The sequence below is a fragment of the Aptenodytes patagonicus genome, chromosome 23 (genome assembly GCF_965638725.1).
Source record: "Aptenodytes patagonicus chromosome 23, bAptPat1.pri.cur, whole genome shotgun sequence".
In the NCBI taxonomy this organism is placed as follows: domain Eukaryota; kingdom Metazoa; phylum Chordata; class Aves; order Sphenisciformes; family Spheniscidae; genus Aptenodytes; species Aptenodytes patagonicus.
This window is the reverse complement of record NC_134971.1, coordinates 1,725,324-1,739,215: the sequence shown is the minus strand read 5'-3', so window position 1 is coordinate 1,739,215 and position 13,892 is coordinate 1,725,324.

Genomic DNA, 13,892 nt, shown 5'->3' with positions numbered 1-13,892 from the left:
TTCTGATTGCAGCTGGACTGTTGGATTTATCTGGTGAGTGATGTGTTTTGTTCTAATCTCAATTGCTGTCTTTCTGCCTGCTTTTCCTCTATTATCAGTGAGCAGAAAAACTATGCTAAATATTGTGCCATCAGTCTCAGGTGTGTGACAACAATGCGATGAAGGAGCGACTTCTCTCTGTGCAGCTGTACTGTAAGGCTCAAGATTTGGTTTAAATGGTTTCTGTTGCGGGAGTATTAGTAGCTCCAAATCAGGACACAGCTGTGCTACTTACCCAAGCTAAGAGACAGTCCATTCCCCAAAGAATATATTGTCTCCTTCAGGTCGGGGAAAGCAAAGGAAAAACAGTCATTTTTCACAGAGTAGGTCCATAGCAGAACTGAGGATCAAACTCATGTCTGCTGAAGCCTTGTTCAGAATATACATTTCCAGGCACCACTGTTTATCACATTAAGCACGGGCTCCCCTCTTCACCATGCAGTAACACGTTGTTCTGCATTTTCTTTGGAAACAGCTGTCCTGCCAAGTATTTCTGACAGCATGAAATCAATGATGAGTTTGTAATGCTGTCATGCCTCAAACGAGTTCTTAGGGCTGCTGTCACTCAATGCAGGGAACAGGGAACCAGTCAGTCTTTGCTTTCTACCTCTTATGGTGTGCCTGTGAGCATACCCTGCAGGTGTACATGAAATGAACTTGGCTAATGAAACAGTCTTGTGTCTTCAGGCAGACTGTTCTCTTCAGTAAAGATAAACTTGGGGGGGTGGTGTCAAAGAGTTTTCCACCTAATTAGTAATTCTATTCTTTTTGTGGTTTTTGTTTGTTATGTTTTTTTCTAAATTACCTTGTCTCCCTGCAAAGTGTATTTGTGGATATTTACACCACTTTCTTTATACAAGATCTTTATTCAGTAAGTGCTTGTCTTTATAGACAGATTGCTTGCGTTGCTTTGAGTTGGGGCTAAACCATGGGAGTTTCATTTGTTTACACAAAACCACAATTCAAAATATTTTACAGATTTAACACACCAGTCTTCCTCATCCGTTAATGTCCATTTCTTTTTTAGCAATATATCAGCTTTTTGGGTTCCCTTATATCAGCTTACCCTGCTCGCTCTTGACAGAAAGCCAGGACATTCTCCAAATGACCACAGAGAAGTTGTGATCTCCCCTTAAGGCACTACACTTGGATGCCAACCTCAGGGATTTAATCTGAAGCGAAACTGCTAAACCTCTGCTTTGCCTTTGTCAAAAAACACCATTTCAATGCATAACACTTAAGCGCATAATCACTTTTTAGCTTTTAGATACATGTGTTTGCTGGCAGGTGCCTACGGGAAAATGCTTAAAGTTTTTGGAGAAGAAAGTACATTAATAGTCTTTGGAAAGTGTACTTGGGAACGTCAACCTTCTGAATGTGAAGACAGAAAAAAGTAAAATGTGTGGATAAAACAATAACCTTTTAAACTGTAGGTCTGCCTATTTAAATGACAAAGTGTCTGCTTTTGATCTGAGAAGTTAAAAGTAGCGAAGTTACTATGTTCTGTCTGCTCTGTGTCACTTCCACAAAACAAACCAGCTTTGTCCTGCCTGGTCACCCGGTATGAATCAGGAAACTCATCACAGGACTGGGATATTGGGGGAGGAAGAGTGGTTAAGGAGAGCCAGGTGAGTGAGCTCATTCATGTATATATTAATCTTGCTTTGCTATTAAAGAGCTACCAGCCTCTCCTCGGGCAGCCTGAGGGTTTCATTCTCCCTGCATCTTCGGCTGTCTATATCCCCGTACAATTAAGATAAAGGGTTCCTCTCTGGCTGGTTAATGCTTTGCATCAGTATGGCAGGAGTATGAAGTGTCATCCTTCATATGACGCCGAATATAAACAGCAGAGGATCAGATTTAGAGCAGCTCGCTGTAAGAATGGCAGTGCCAGAGCAGCCCATCCTTCCTCCTGTATAGTTCTGAATGGAGCCAGTGGCCGCTTAACTTTCCGCTTCCTGCTCAGCCTGTTGTAAAGTGCTGCTGCAAGCTGCTAAAAGTTTGTGTACAACTGAATAGGCAAAGGGCTTGTTTTCTCTTCATCAGGTGCCTCCAGGAATGAACATCATGTCAGTGAAGTATTAGGCCTGAGCTTTCCTGGAGAAGCCCAACCAAGAGCTGAGAGCAGCCCAGTGCCCAGCGAAGTGTTTTCCGTTACAGAAAATAACTCAGATGAGGTGACCTTTAATTTTCAGAGTCCAGCAGCTGATCCTACCAATGAAACGACGGCTGACTTCATTCCTGGCCATACAGAGACAGCTGCAAAAAGAACAGCCGTGCTGCCTAAGGAGTTGGTTAGAAACTTGGAGGTGCCTGAGCAACTGTACACAGAAGCAGCAGCTTTAAAACTCCAGGATGGACACACATTTCCTAGCAAGCTCTTGAGTAGCATAAGCATCCCTGGCTCCACACAAGGATTGCAGGCTACCACACATCTGGAACAGCCAGACAGGTCACTGCAAGGAAAACCAGAAAACATGACTGAGGCTGGTTTCAGTCCTACCAGCTCTAGTGCTAGGCTGCCCCAGCCATTTCTCAGTGAAGGGACACATCAAGACTCTCCCAAGTTTACAGCTGTCTTTTCCATTCCTATTATCAAGCAGACGGAGGTGCCAAGTCCTAAAACATCTCTTCTGACTTCAATGGTAAATTTTCATCCTCCAAGAAAAGAAATAGCAGCATCTCCATTTCCCAACTCCGTTAAGATTGCTCTTGAAAGTGCAAGGGTGGATTGGTTACCAACAGGAACGCCTCCCACTAGCAAAAGGCCAAAAGACACAAATCTGCAAGTCCAGCCTGACAGTAAAGCTGGTGTGACACCTGCGTACCTGAAGAAGACTCAGAGTATGGATGCTAAAGTTACAACTTCTGCATTCCTACAAAAGCCAGCTTCAGGGGACCTTGATGCAGCCTATTCCAGAATGACACAGACAACTGCTATTCAGTTTTCCCCTATTTTATCTCTGAAGCGAGAAACAACAGGCAGTAAAGCCAGAAACTCAACAACAGCTGTAATAAATGGTTCTGGACACCCAACCCAGTTGCCTGCTCTTCAGACACTCCCACAAGGCAATGTACATTCTTCTTCATTAATGATGCATCTGGAAGCTCTAGTTCATGACGACTTACTTCCATCTCCATTTCAAGGGCCCACTAGCACAACTGATAGACAACGGCCCCTCTCTTTTTCCCGGACTCTCAACTGTACTAAACAACATGTTTCCCAAGGAACCAACAGGAGCTCTCAAGAAATCACAGTTCTAGTTTTGCAAAGAGAGACTGATCATCAGAAAATGGCAAGTAAACCTGAAAAATCCAGATCTCCTGAGAGCCCACAGGCTTCTGCTAATTCATCCTCATTAAGCCAATCATGGATTTCCACATTAAAACTTTCCCAAACTACTAAAGAGCTAAAAGGAGTAACATCTGCACTCTTTCCAGGTACGTCTACCTTTGAGAACGCAGCCCTTCAACCTGCAAGCACTTTTGATTCTGTTCATGCAGGGCTTCAGCCACCAGGTACATCTTTTCCTACTTATGTTGGATTGCAGCTAATGGGCATCCCCACCTCTGCTGAGAAAGGACTTCACATACCAACTTCATCCGCGTCTACTCGTTCTGGGTCTCAGGTTCAAGGCGTTTCTGCCCATCCTGTATCTCAGGAAGCCTTCCCTATGATGCTGCAGATGAGCACGGTGGAAGACTCCAAGAGAAAGAAATGTCTCCCACAACAGATAGGTAAAACTGGTTCTCCTCCCCTGACTCCACAGGCCAGCCCGGTCCCCAGCCCCTCTGGACTGCAGGACAAAGGGAACCAGAAAGTTCCTCTTCACAGCTTTGCTCCTTCAGCCTCCCAGATCCAGCAAGCTGGCAGCCTGGCAGCTTTTGCTTCAAAACTGCCCTCACTCCATGCACAGGGAAGGCAGTCCAGCTCAACAACAGCGCATCCTGAACCGGTGGTGCCCAGTGTTTTGGATGAGATCCCAGCATATCTGGTACAAGCCCTAGTGCAGCAGTTCGGTATGTCACATGATGCAGCTACCAAAAACCTCAGTGCTTTTAGAGGTGATCAACTTACAACGCTACCATCATCCCCATACTTGTCCTTTCTGCTTAAAAGTACTAATGGCCTGATATGCCTGCAGCCCATGCAGGGTTCCCCTCTACCTACAAAATTCCCAAATACCAGTGTTGGGGGTCTGGTTTCCATTCAGCAAATTCTGGCAGCGTCAAATTCTTTAGCACTGGACCTTGCAAACTTGCAAAAGCAAAGTCCTCCTAGCTTAATTCTGGTTAAGCCTGTATTTATCCTTTTGCCCACTGACAGACCAGATTTACAGACGGTGCCCTCTCCTGGGGGTGAAGATGACTACAAAACTGCCCTCTTGTTCACAAACAAGCAACATGTGAATTTGGGTACCTCTGAAAGCAGCCGTGATATCCCAATGAAAACTAGTTCCTCTTATCCCACTCGTAAGTCTTTGAGGCCTGAAACTACTCTCTCCGCTGCGTCTAACCAACAAGCAGAGAAAACAAAAGTAACTTCTCAGCCAGTGCTAACTCATCCTAATTATACAGCCATCACTACTTTATTTCAAGCTGTTATCTCAGCATCAAATCAGTTGCTGGACCCACGGACGAGGATTAGCACTACAGCGCAGGCCACGCATCTGCACAGGCTGCCTAAAGAGACGCAGGTACCTGCTCCCAGTTCCCAAGAGGTCAAGGGGACTGATTTGCTTTTACTTAACGGTATGTTAGCAGAGCCTTTCACCTCCACTGCGCCACCATTAGCGGTGTCTGCACAGCATAGCCCCCGTATTTCCCCCGAAGTAGTTTTCACTGCTGAAAAGCCACATTCTTCTTCTGTAATTCCTTTACGGTCAGCAAAGGGACTCCCTGATTTTCAAATGCCTGCCCAACCTCTGTTTACTGTCACAGGGACTGTAGATCAGGTTCAGCACAGTAAGAAACTAATGCTGCAAACTACCAGCCATCGCCAAGGCTTAGTGACCATGCCTTCCTCTGTCCATGCACAATGCACAGAGTGTTTGACCTTGCGCTCAGCTAGAACCGTAAAATACCCATTGAAGATGTTCACAAGCATCATGCCTTTGCAGTCCACATCGCAAAGTCTCCTAAGTACTGAGTCACTTCAAAGGCTGCCATCACAAGTTCAGTTTGTACCCAGCACATCATCAGCTTTCTCAGTTCTTCCAGCTGGAAATGATCGCAAAGATTCAGCAGCGGGCAGCACGGCCTGTTCAGGAGGAGCCACTGTGCATGCTAAAACAGCACAAACCCGCACCGCTTCTATAAAACCTGATCTAACTAAACATTTGGAATTTACTCCCGTTGTGCCTAAGCCCTTTATAATGACAGAGACACCAACAATAGCACCAGCGCATACTCCATTTTCAACAAAGGTCCAAATGAAAACAAGAGTTTCTGGGAAAATTCTGGCTACAGTTACCCATCCAAGGATGTATACCAACTCTCCTGCAAGCCCACCTTCACCTGCGTCTACACATGTTCCCCCGCTATCAGCCATGAAACGTGACCAAATCCATCGAGCCCCTACTAAACTGTTCTCACAGGCCAGCATGGGAGAAAATACAAAGCCAACTGAAATCAGCACAAGTGCAAGAAAAATAGGAACTGGTAAATTCTTGGGAACAAGCGTGTCTCTGTCAGCCATGTTTAACACAAGCACACAGCAACCCCCCCCAGCGGTTCTTGGGAATAAGGTGGTTTTAACTCTGGTAAAACCATCCGTGTCTGCTCTTGAGAGACAGCCTAAATTGACACAGACCACATCACAGTCTCCATTAGCAATGACTTCTCTCTCTGCAGCTAAGAATGATTATATCGCTACTTCACTTACAAACAAAAAAGTGTTTCTCCTACCAACATCGACTATCCAATCTGATCCAAACATGGCGCTGCCTACAAGTGCCAGAGTGAACAAATCAACTGTGGTCTCTACATCAATGGGGAAGAGTGAGGACATGTTAGTGAAAGGACATGCAGCCACCGCTAGCCAGCTGCCCACTCAGGCACCTGTGTCTTCACCACATCAGGCATTGGCAAGACGCCCTTTGAAGAAGGTATCACTGGAAGATAACATTGAACATGAGACTGGTCATTCCAGCCCTGACACTGTTATGCATGCCACTGGGCCATCTACAACAAAAGCATTTTCTGTCTCTGCTAATAGGCTTGTAAATAAGGTTACTGATCAGTCAGCTGTCTTCAATAACGTAGCTGTCAATGATGGTAAGATGCTTCTAGCCCGAGACCTAATTCAGTTCCTTCCAACCCCAGAAAGCCCCTCATATTCTTCTCGGAGTCTGGGAGGGCTTACGCCACAGGGGAATTCTGTGCTGGGTGTTGCAAACACTGGACAATCTGGGAGGCTGTTCTTGAACACAGAGGCAGAGGAGATGGTTAGAACAAACAGAGTAACAGAAGAAGCAGCTGAAGGCTTAGTAACTGTTCTAACACGGCTGGATTCGGAGCCCAGTGCACTGCTGAGTGAATCACATCAGAGGAGGGTTTTGCAGTCAGATGCTGCCATTCTGAATGGGTAACTATCTCAGTGTAGTTGCTGTTACGTATTTATACTGTGTGATTTAAGGAGGGGGGGTTATTATCCAAATTGCTCCATGGGCTCAGTAACATGGGTATGCTGTATTGTGGTTTTAAAAACACCTAGTTCGTTCAGCAATGACATCACGTTAAAAAAAAAAAGGGTCTTTTCACATACTGTGAAATTAATACTGTCCTTCAGACCTAGCTTTCTTTTTCACAATAGCCTTCGACTCTCTGCCTCTCCTCCCAAAAACAATCTACATGCAATTTTGGAAGTGGGAACATTTGATATTGCTCAAGTGATCAAATGCGCTAGCAAAGAAGGTAGATATTCCCACACAGTAAAACACTTCCAAGTTCCCCTCAGTTCAAACGATTCGCCTGTACAGAGAGGCAGGAGGTGGTTCTGATCATGGGAGGCTCTGTCATGCCAGGGTCTGCGTGTTGTTCATTTGTTTCAACTTACTGTTTGGTTTCACTGAGGAAACTCACCCTAATGCTGTTTTATTCCTAACAGGCTGTGGAGCCTAGCTGGGCCTCAGCTTTTTTCCTTCTTTCCCTAAAGCCTTGCAGTTGTGAGCGATGATGCCTGTGGCTCTGGTAACTACACCGTGCAGATGAGCCTACGCCCTGCTGCAGAAGCAGGCCCTGAGGTCAAAGCGGCTTCCCAGGAGACGTTCCTGGCTTCGATCGCTGTGCAGAGTAACACCAGCCAGCCCGTGCTCCAGATCCGGTCGTGTTGTGTGACGCCTTCCACCAGCCCAGGGGGACCAGGCGCAACGTGCTGCCTGTTCCGCAGGTCAGACACGGAGCTGCAGGGACGGGCGTAGCTTCACACGGCTCCTTGGGCCTGGGCTGGGAATGGGCTGATCCTTAGCGGACCCTCTCTTTTGTATCCTGTGGCTGCAGTCTGATCTCTTTGGAGTTCAGAGTAAGCTCAAAGCAGTGAGAATGAGTCCGAGAGTGCTCTGGTCCCTTAGCTGCTTTATAATTAATACTAAGGGCTTGATAAGATAACCCCCAGGGAAAAAAAATCTCCCTTCACCCTTTGATTTATGTAAATAAGCAGTCCCACATCTCCACGCCGTGCTGTCACAGATGTCAGGTTTTACAGCATCCTCCTGCACTTCCTGCTAGGGGACGGCACAGCCTAGGGGCAGAGCAGTCCAAGGACGGGAGCCAGGCTTCTCCACAGGCCTCCATTTCCCCATCAGCATTTCACGGCTGTTCTTGCCTAACCTGTCTGGGTTCAGCACAGGGAAATTGGAGGATTCATTAGTTGATGTTTGTAAAACCAGTGGGACATGAAATGTGCGTTAGAAGTGCTACGCGTTATTGTCATCAGTAAAAGCGCTTTCCGATTTGCCCATATTGGCTATAGCGGGAGATCATCTCTGCAGTGCTTCTGAATTTGTCTGGGTCAAGGAACAATTATCGCACTACAGCAGCCATTTTAATGGTTGTAGCAAAATCAACCTCCAGGAAACAATTCTGCTGCTCTAGGACTGTGGCTTCCGCAGCAGGGACAGGTACAGCCTGAGACGCTGACATTTTGTGGATTTTTGTTTGACTCTGACTCTGATTCTGTAGATGCAGGTACCTGGCTTAGAAGTTGTGCAGACCTGTGTCAGCAGATCCCCCTCTTCCCTGCCTTTAGTCAGGGAGAGCTGGAATTTGAAACTGTTTGCCATTTGTCCTTGCCAGGTTGCCATTTGAATGCAGACACATCCAGTTACTGCAGAGCAGTAAGTCCAGAGCTGCTAGCTTCACCATCCAGCTGTTCCAGATGCTGAATCACTCAGTGGCCTATTTGCACTGTGAGCTTAATGTCTGTCTGCGTGGCAAAATAGGGTGTGAACAGGTACGTGGGACGGGTCTGCTTTCACTGGTCTAAGGAACTTTTGGAAAGATTTGGTGCTTCCAGCAAGTACAGCCGATTCAGTAAAGAATCTTGATGGCAGATTATAGAGCTCCACCTTCTTCCAGCTCATACAGTTCTTTCTTAATCTCCTGCATACTCTGTGTCTCCTAGAGCCCCAGCTGAATTTCTACTCTCGCTTAAGCTAACTGAGCTCACATTGCTTTATTTTCACTTTACGAGCACAAACAATTTACCGTTGCTTTGTGTAATTGACATAAGAAGCACATCAACAAATAAGCAAGTAGCAACCTTATAGGAGAACAGCAAGGAAAAGGCTCAGCAGAGCTATATAATTTTGCATTGTAGAATTACGTGAAAGGGCTCAAATCTGTCTCTATATTGGATTGTTCGGGGTCTGGGATATGGAAGTTTTCAGGCTTCCACAGGCTTGGAGGGCTCGGGGGTAAGGCTTCTGTGAAACGCTCGGCACAGTGTCTCATACTTAGCCACAGGCCATGCTGTGGATTTAAAAGGCACAGCACTACAGAAGTAGTGCAAAGAAGTGTTTGAGATGGATGTAGAAGAGAGATTCATGAAAGTTTGAGTGGTTGAGCTGCACAGTAGAGCTAGAAAAGCTCTGAAAATTCAGCCAGTCAGGCTGAGCCTGCTTTTAAGAAGCTTTGGCAGGAATTACAAAATCAGTTGCATGGGCATGTGAGGGATGAAAGTCTGCATCTTGCATATGCCCTGCTTGCTCTAACAGTACTTCCTGGCCTGCAGACACAACATTGGGCCTAAAAAGAGAGTTGGACTCTCTGGGAAAGAACTCAGCCATCTCCTGTAACAAAGTCACCACATCAGGATCATCCCATATCTGGTCAATCCCTTTGTTAAAAGTCTGGAAGATGAGTTAATGATATGAAATGGTAGCAATAGTTGCTAATCCCTAGGGAAAAGGAGTTAGGGAATAGAGATTTACATATGGGCTGGTCCAAGCATTAGGCAACTCACTTTTTGGAATGACAGCAGAGCTGGACAAAGACTGAATCTGAGGAGATCTGCTCCAGTCGGCACTGTGGTTGCTGTGGACTGGGCACACTCACTAGTGCAGGAGATTCTGTTCAGGCACCGCCAGTATGTTTTCAAATGTTTTTCATACATCTTTCTCAGGACTGCTTTGAAAGCATGGAGCCACTTCTCCAGCCAAGTGACAGGAACAGCTATGGAAACCTGCACAACCTAATCTCATTTGGTCCAGTTTTGAGAATGAAGAACAGGTTTCTATATAAACCTGTGGAAGGTGGGTCTCCTGTTTTTTCTTCTCTCTCTTGCAGAAGTTTCTGTTCGACTTTACTGCTGTAAGAAAAACAGTACACTTTTAACAACTTTCTTGACAGCCATCTGGTGTGACTAGATTATATCCCAACAAGTCCTCATCTTTGATTTGGCCTTCCTAAATCCCAGACATGATGGTTAATCAGTATCAGATCCAATAGACTTTCAGACAGGAGAGACAGCCAAACGTATCCTCTGCAGGAACTGAAGCTTTAGAAGGAGGAGAGGGGAGAAAAATAAGGCAGAACGTCCTCTAGCTGCAAAGAATTTTCCTGCATGTTGCAGTATTTTGGTGAAACATGTTGACTGAGGATGAGGAATGCCATGATTAAAATAATTGTGAGAGACATCCACTAACCCTTCCTTCAGGTATCTGAGTCTTAGGTGAGATGGGAGGAATCAGGGTATAGGGGCCTCCTTTTAAATATTATTTTCTGTTAGCTTTACAGCTTTTAGAATGAAAGAGCGATGCAGTCATTTTTTGTATTGAGCTTAGGGAAGAGTCCCCATATTTAGAGGTAGTTCTCTGGTACAGCAAGGAAACACCATCCACAGGTAACTGGACAAAAACCTAACTTAGGAATGTTAGGTGCAGAATGAGGTCGGTCATGAGTCAGGAGCGTTTTCTTTCCTCTTTCTGTTCATAGGTGAAATACAGCAGCTGGTTAATGTTAATTAGGTGTTGTCCAGCTATTAGAAAGGAGTGATGCTGAACCTGGCACATCATGAGCGTGAGAGACTTCTTAAATCCACTGGCACCATCCCTGAGAGTCACCTAACTTCTTGTGTCTTTACTTGTTTTTGCAAAGAATATTTACTGCTGGGATCTCAATGGCAAAGAAGGTAGTGTGTTTGAAAAGGCACTACCCATTCAGACTACCCTATGAAAAGAAACTTAGCCATACCTGCTTGGCAGGCTATAAAGATGAATGGAGTTTAACCTTCTCTTTGTTCTCCCTCCTTCTCTTAACACTGTTCACTGCTTGATTACTTCTTTATTTCCAGGTCCTGATTCTGCCATGCTGGTACCCGTTCTGCTGGGATCCCTTACTGGCTTTGCTGTCTTGGGCAGTGCTTTCATAAGCCTTTGGCTGCATCATAGACAGAAAACCAAAGACATACGCTGCCCACAACTTGGAGAAATCCATGGCCTGTGAACTACGAGCAGCTGACTGGTCCTGCAGATCTCACGCCACTGCTACCATGATCAGAAAAGCAATTGATTTTGCTTTGTACACTGTATTGCTTTCATAGAGCTTCTGCTGACCCAGGGAGCAAGATATCCAATCTCTGCTTTAAGCACGTCTCTCCTTCCTTTCTTTCCTTCTGCATGAGCGAGTCCACAAACTGCAGAGTAGAGAAAGAATTGTAGTAGTGGTCCAGCTATAAGGGAGAGCAGAGCTTAAAATGCAGTATGTGCAAGCACCAGCACACAGTCTGTTCGCAGAAATGGGAAAGCAGACAGGAAATCGGCGTGCAGAAGAGCCACGTAAAATAAAGCACTGTAGACTAGAGCCATGCCATCAAGGAGAATGGAGTGTTAGGAAAAATGATGAAACCCAAGTTTATTGATTGGGAATGTGGGATCCAGCCACTCAGCTTTACAGCTTTTCTGACATCTAAGGAGCCGAACCCCTTTTGCTTTACTCGTATTACTGTTTGTGAGAAAAGCGGAAGCAAGTTTCCACTAACTGCCCGTTGGTAAAATCCACGTAGTAGGAGAAAGTTAAGAATGCAAAAGCTTTATCTGTAAGGCAGAATTTGAGAGCACATAAAAAGAACTCAGCATGTTCAACTTCTAGGTCCAGTTTCTTTACCGTTGTTGCCAGAATGCAGGCAGGAAAGGGGCCATTGCTAGAGCACCTCGTGTCAAATGCAACAGAGAAGTAGCTTGCGCTTCCACCTGGATCAGTCTTCCTCCAAGAATTTCTTCAGATCTGATGTGTAAGCTAAAAATTCCAGGTCAAGACTCAATGACAACTACCCTTCAGAAATACTAATTATTATTTGTATTGCAGTGGGGCTAAGGAAACCAGCACCACATTGTATTTGACACGGACTTACCTACAGAGATAGTCCCTGTGCTAAGTTGCTAAAGACATATGTGCACAAGACCCAGACAAGTGTCATTAAACCCTTTTTACAGCTGGGGAGTCAAGGCATAAAGTAACTAAAAGCACACGTGTATCAGTACTCTGATATAGCCAGGGAAGGAGTTCAGCTCTCCTATGCCCCAACCCTGCTCTTCAACCAAAGGACTGTTCTCTATCCTGAAAAAAGTTTGTAAACAGGGTCTCTGAGACTGACACGGCAGGTTCTGTACAAAACAGCAGCGAAAGGAATACAACGTAAAAAGCCGTACTGCTGTTTGCACTAAAATGCACCTGAAATGCAGCCACGTTTGAAGTACAGCAGCTTGTTAGAAACACAAACAAACAGAAGCACTTTGTGGTTCTGAAGGAGTCTGGCACGGTGCCCAGGCTCAGCCACAGGCAGAGTGGGGTGCCGCATCCTGGACGCCACAGCTGACACAATGGGCGCCATAGCCGGGGGGGGGGGGGGGGGGGGGGGCGGTCAGCAGCCACCTTGGAGCGAGGTGTCAGCGATCACCTTGGCAATGAGAGTTGGCAACTATCTTGGGAGCACGTGGGGAACCATCTTCAAGGGGACCGGCAACAGCCTTTTTGGGGACAGTAATCAAGCATCTCAGGGAAGGGGTGTTCAGCATTCATCTTGCAGTGTGGTTGGGGACACAAGCACCTCAGGGTGAGGGGGTTCAGAGTCAGCAACCACCGCACAAGTTGGTCAGCAACAGCATTTTGTCCTCTTTTTTCGGTGAATAAACCAGATGATGGAGTGTATGCTGACTGCAGGGATATGGCTTTCTAGCACTTTACAGATGTTTTCTTGGCACTATAAAGCTTTTGAGTGTCCTAGCAGAATTTTCCTTACTGTCTGGCTTTCCTTCCAGCTCTGCAGTGGATGGGGTGGGACACCTCATCAGCCGAGGAGAGAGCAGCACAACTGCTGGCACATGGTTGGCTGTGGCAGCAAGAGCCAGGTTTGTCTTGAGTGATGTTCATTCCTTCAATGCAGATACTGTCCAGGAGTGTCAATGTACAGGCTACAGGTAACTGCCATGTAGCTTTTCAAATCTTTTCTCTTTGTCCGCCTTCCTATGTGCATGATGTCAGCTTTTGGGTTCCTGATGGGGAACAATTCGATGAAGTTGCTTTTCACACCATTGTTAGGCAAGTGTCAGGTGAAATGGTCATATCCATCCAGTTAATCGACTGTTTCCAGCAGTCAGAGACTGGTCGGAAGAGCTTCTGCTACAGGCTGACCTTTCAGTCCTGTGACAAGGCACTGAGCTGCCGGGAGGTGGCAGAGATGCAGCTGCTCTTTCGGAAGGAAATAAACCAGTGTAACTCTCCGGTAGGGCGTTGTAGTTTTCAGGTGCTTGAGCAGCGTCTGCACTTGTTGCCGATCTGGAAAATGTGGCCTACATCTTGCTGGACCTAACGCTGCGTGTTATTGCAGCACCTCTTACAAAGGCGGTGTGGACTTGAAGCACCTGCACACGTTCTAAATGTGGAAATTCCCGTTAATGAAGACCAAGCACCTTCCTGTTCTGCGTGTGTGTAATGTAGTATTTCCAAAGGGATGTGTACAGTCTGAGCACTGAAAACTCTCTGCACAGGTGCTCAGTCCCTGTGGGAAGACGGCGTGTGCTGGGCTGCCAGTGCCAGGCGTGCACCTGGTGGGGCCCCAGCCGCACGCACCAGCAGACTATTTTCTGTTTTTTAGAAAATAGAAATGCACCAGCAGACTATTTTTTAGACGGCGATCACAAATGGCAATTCCATTACTAGATTCCAAAGGATACTAACTGATCCTGAAAGATAGCTGTAGCCCCGGTAGTGCGTTAATAGCTACAGCAGATGTAACGGCTGACAGAGAACTCCAGTAACCAGATGCCGAGTTACTGGAATCTGTAGGGTTACGCTGGGGAAAGGTATCAATAGCACGGTGGATACTAATAGGTCTGTCTTTTACAAATGTTAAA